This window comes from Saccopteryx bilineata, chromosome 1, assembly GCF_036850765.1.
Source record: "Saccopteryx bilineata isolate mSacBil1 chromosome 1, mSacBil1_pri_phased_curated, whole genome shotgun sequence".
Classification (NCBI taxonomy): domain Eukaryota; kingdom Metazoa; phylum Chordata; class Mammalia; order Chiroptera; family Emballonuridae; genus Saccopteryx; species Saccopteryx bilineata.
Window position 1 is genome coordinate 130,652,995 of NC_089490.1, and position 4,621 is coordinate 130,657,615.

A 4,621-nucleotide genomic window follows, 5' to 3' on the forward strand; every position below is an offset into this window, starting at 1 on the left:
ACCTCACACACCTTTACTTACGGGGTAATGCTCTTGGAGACATGGGGGTGAAGCTACTATGTAAGGGACTCTTGCACCCCAACTGCAAGCTTCAGATGTTGGAGTAAGTTTCTTAGGTTATTAGGGCAATGGGAATACATGGTGGGTAAGGGGGGAGTCAGGGGAAGTGATGATGAGATAATCTGTATCTCTGAAGTGATGGTGTCTTCTGAGGGTTTGGCTTTTTACAGAATCATGAGACTAGGACAAATTCTACTTTCAGGTGGTGTAAAGGTAGAGACTGGAGCCGCTTTCCCCACATATCTTTCTACCACAAAGGAGTGGGGGCGGTATGGCTCTTGTGTTTTAAGGAAATTTGGGAAAGACATACAATTTGGGGAAAATCAATTCAGAAACCACTATTGCTAATTGGGTCTGGATAATCCAGTGGACCAGAAAAAATACTCCTCCGTGCAAAGAAAACAACTGTGGCACACACAACAGTTCTGGGCTTGTTGACACTGCCTTTCCACTTTATTTGAAACATCACAGGCTAAGGGACCTGGGTGGAGGGTAAGAGGACATTTGCTTTGATCACCCCCCCCCTTTTTATTGTCTTTTATTTTTTTAAAGAGTTTAGAAAAATTTTTTTAATTTATTAATTTTAATGTGGTGACATTGATAAATCAAGGTACATATGTTCAGAGAAAACATCTCCACATTATTTTGGCATTTGATTATGTTGCATACCCCTCACCCAAAGTCAAATTGACCCCCCCCCTTTTTTTGGCAGACTAGACAACTGCAGCCTGTCTTCACACTGCTGCTGGGATCTTTCCACACTTCTGACCTCCAACCAGAGCCTACGGCAGCTGAGCCTGGGCAGCAATGACCTGGGTGACCTTGGGGTCATGCTGTTCTGTGAGGTGCTGAAGCAACAGAGCTGCCTCCTGAAAAGCCTTCAGTAAGTGCCCCCTGCAGAGATGTGAGGGACAGGGCTCTGAGCACTAAGGAAAAGTGGCCAGTCACAGAATTCCAAGATGGTTTTTTTGCACTCAGTGTGAAGTTGGGCTTGGGCCAGGTGTTGCAGATATTTTAGGGTGAATGAGTCATGAACTTCATTCAGGCATTTAGAATGTTCCACGTTCAGTTGGGTGTGGAAAAGCCTTCCATCTATATTCCTAAAAGAAATGTAAGGCCCAATGCAAGTGGCCAAAGGGGGTTACATTTCTAGACAGGGGCTTAGACTTTGTAGAGCTAGACCTTGTCTATGGTTCATCCTGATTGCAAAGGTCTTGCCATAGAGGAGTGTTGTTGGCCTTATTTTTGAGGATTTCTAAATGGAGAGAGAGTGCTCCAGAAACATCAAGATGAGAAATTCCATAAAATTCAGCCAGTGCCATGTGTTGGGACCCCTGGCTCCCTTCCATCACAGGGACAGCACTGAGGTACTCATTACCTCCCAAAGTAAGAGCTTCCTGTTAATGTCCTGCCTTCAGTTCAACCTGCAGATTACACTCTGGACTTAACTATTACTGTTTGTTTTTTTAAATTTTCTGGAGAGAGAGAAGAACAGACAGACAGGAGGGAGAGAGATGAGAAGCATCAATTCTTTGTTGCAGCATCTTTGTTGTTCATTGATTGCTTTTTTATATGTGCCTTGACCAGGTGGCTCCAGCAGAGTAAATGACCCCTTGCTCAAGCCAGCGACCTTGGGCTCAGGCCAGCAATCTTTGAGCTCAAGCCAGTGACCATGGGGTCATGTCTATTATCTCATGTTCAAGTTGGTGAGCCCATGCTCAAGGCTCGCATTCAAGCTGGTGACCTTGTGGCTTCAAACTTGGGTCCTCACCATCCCAGGTCAATACGCTATCCATTGTGCCACAGCCTGGTCAGGCTTCCCTAGACTTGAGTGGCAACACACTACCCTCTGGGTTTTCTCCTACTTCATTGGCTTGTTTCCGCTCTGTTTTATCTCTTGTTTCTCATTGACCTGATCTTTACAAACTGAATCCCTGAAACTCACCCATTGTCTAATTTTTCTTCATACTTTCCCCTTCATTTATACTGTCTAGTATACTGGCTTTTTCCACATATGTGCTGAACACCCCAAATTATATTTCCCTGAATACCATGTCCAAATGCTGGTCTGACTTTTTCACTTAGGTTGTCTAATAAGCCTCCCAAACTTTGCATATTCGAATTGCAACCTGTGCTTTTCTACTTTGTCTGCAACCTGTTTCTTCCCCTTCTCAGTCAGTGGTAACTTGTCTGAATCACTCCGGACAAAAAATCCTTATGTCCCCTTTGATGCCTCTTCTTGCTTATGTATGTACATTCTAGCGGCATGTCCTGTAAGAGTATAAATTCTATTAGCCCAGGGACTTCTGTCCTTGTCCATGACCTCAAGGCAGAGAACCGACTAGAATGCATGTTTGAATAAATAGAAGTTTGACTCAGCATTGCATTCTTGGGATGACATAATAGAGCACATTTGTTATAGGAAAAGTCAAAATTCCCAGAGCTAAGTGAAACAGAGGAGCAAAGGACAGGACGGTGGGGGTGAAGCTGGGATATTGCTATACATGGGATCACTAATGGACACTCTGGGGATGAGGGACAAGCTCAAAATACACTTGGGAGTCGAAGGATGCTGTCAAACCTGTCTTGTTGGCTTGGCTGTCGTAACAAATTAGCACAGACTGCGTGCCTTAAGTGATGGACATTTGTTTCTCACAGTTCTGGAGGAAGGAATGTCCAAGATCTGCTGACTTGGTTTCTGGTGAAAGCTCTCTTCTGAACTGTCAGACAGTGCCCTTGTCCTGTGTTCTCACATGGCAGAGAGAGAGAGAGAGAGAGAGAGCGAGCACTGCTATCTCTTCCTGTAAGAACACTAATCCCATCGCAAGGACCTACCCTAATGACCTCATCTAACCCTAGTTGTATCCCAAAGGCCTTCTTTCCAAATACCATCCCATTGAGGGTTAAGGCTTCAACATACAAATTTTGGAAAAACATAAATTTTCAATCCAGAGCACAGTCAAATCAAGATTGTTAGACATGATACAGGACAAATGGTAGGATTTTTCAGTTAAGTGTCAAGGAAAAGAAAAGGGGCAATGACTTCTGTCACAGATGACTGAAGAGGCATACCAAGCAACTGCAGCATATGGACATGTAATAATACTAAAAAATTATCAGACAGTTGATGAAATTTAAACATGTTGAATATGTGTTGAGATTAAAGAATTACTGTTAACTTTTTAAGCTGTGAGAATGCTACTGTGGTTATGTTTTTAAAAAGTCTTTGTGCTGCCCTGGCTGGTTGGCTCAGTGGTAGAGCATTGGCCTGGCGTGCAGAAGTCCCGGGTTCGATTCCCGGCCAGGGCACACAGGAGAAGCGCCCATCTGCTTCTCCACCCCTCCCCCTCTCCTTCCTCTCTGTCTCTCTCTTCCCCTCCTGCAGCCAAGGCTCCATTGGAGCAAAGTTGGCCCGGGCGCTGAGGATGGCTCTGTGGCCTCTGCCTCAGGCACTAGAATGGCTCTGGTTGCAACAGAGCAACGCCCCAGATGGGCACAGCATTGCCTTCTGGTGGGCGTGCCGGGTGAATCCCCGGTTGGGTGCATGTGGGAGTCTGTCTGACTGCCTCCCCGTTTCCAACTTCAGAAAAAATACAATACAATACAATACAATACAATACAATACAATACAATACAATAAAATAAGTAAAAAAAAAAAAAATCTTTGCCCTGGCTGATTGACTCAGTGGTAGAGTGTTGGCCTGGCCTGTGGAAATCCTGGGTTTGATTCCTGGTCAGGGCACACAGGAGAAGTGACCATATGCTTCTCCACCCTTCCCCCCCTGCTCCTTTCTCTCTCTCTATTGGAGCAAAGTTGGCCCAGGTGCTGAGGATGGCACTGTGACCTCCACCTCAGGTGCTAAAATAGCTTGGTTGCCAAGCAATGGAACAGTGGCCCCAGATGGTTAGAGCATTACCTGGTAGGGGGCTTGCCAGGCGGATCCCAGTCAGGGTATATGCAGAAGTCTGTATCTCTGCCTCTCCTATTCTGACTTAAAAAAAAAAAAAAGAGTAAAAAGTCTTCTACATTTATTGTTGTACCATACAATATTTGTAGCATGTGTAACATGCTATGTTTAACTGAAACAAGATTGGCCACGGACTATTAATTGTCAAACTTACATCACAAGCATATGGGGATTCATTACACCATTCTCTGTACATTTACATATGTTGAAATATTTTCAAACTTGCAGGTTACAAATATAACATAAACCGCATTAGGTATGAAGTGCAACACTGGGGAGCTTAGCAGTGTGTGAGAATAAGGGATGTGAGATGAGATTTTTAAGGCCAAAAACTCTGCACATGTTCATGTAAAGAATATAACTCAAGACTTTCTGTTTACTTTTGCAGGTTGTGCAAAATGTATTTTAATTATGATACAATCTGCGCATTAAAAACACTTCAAGAAGAAAAGCCTGAACTGACTGTCGTCTTTGAGCCCTGGCAGAAGTGATGGAAGCAGGGCTGGCAGACACCACTGCACTGTGGCCTGGCCATCTAAGTGTGACAAGTGTCAGTGAGCCCCTCCAGCCAGGGTTAAGACCACCACTATGCA